This window comes from Athene cunicularia (genome assembly GCF_003259725.1).
Source record: "Athene cunicularia isolate RWA chromosome 6 unlocalized genomic scaffold, athCun1 chr6_part1, whole genome shotgun sequence".
Taxonomy (NCBI): Eukaryota; Metazoa; Chordata; class Aves; order Strigiformes; family Strigidae; genus Athene; species Athene cunicularia.
In genome coordinates this window covers 11170495-11170927 of record NW_020799105.1, presented here as the reverse complement: position 1 = coordinate 11170927, position 433 = coordinate 11170495, and positions in this window count along the sequence as shown.

Sequence of the window (433 nt, the reverse complement as noted above, 5' to 3'; positions counted from 1 at the left end):
TGTATAAGAGACAGCCCCCCCCCAGCCTCCGGTCACTTGTTGTTCAGGATGAGGTGTATTATGGGATGCTGAATGGGAAATGGTTGATGAGATCAGATCAGCTAAGGAATGGAGAGTTTGAGGGAGGAGAGAACCCACAGATGCCTGAAACCCTCCTAACACCTTTTATACAGGCAGTAATAGCGTTGCAATTCTGTGCGGTTACTGGAGTGATAGTTTGAGGTGGTTGCATGCGTTTCTACCAGCTGGTGATGCTTGGCCCTTTGTTAAATATTAGCTGTACTCTTAGAGACTCCCTGACTGAATTACAGCCTGTGTTGGGGGGGCGGGGGCAGGGAGGGAATGTATTGGTTCTCTACAGCAGCGATCCCTAGTTTTGGGAGCAAAATGATGATTTAGAAGGAAAACCTGTAACATTCATATAAGATTTCCA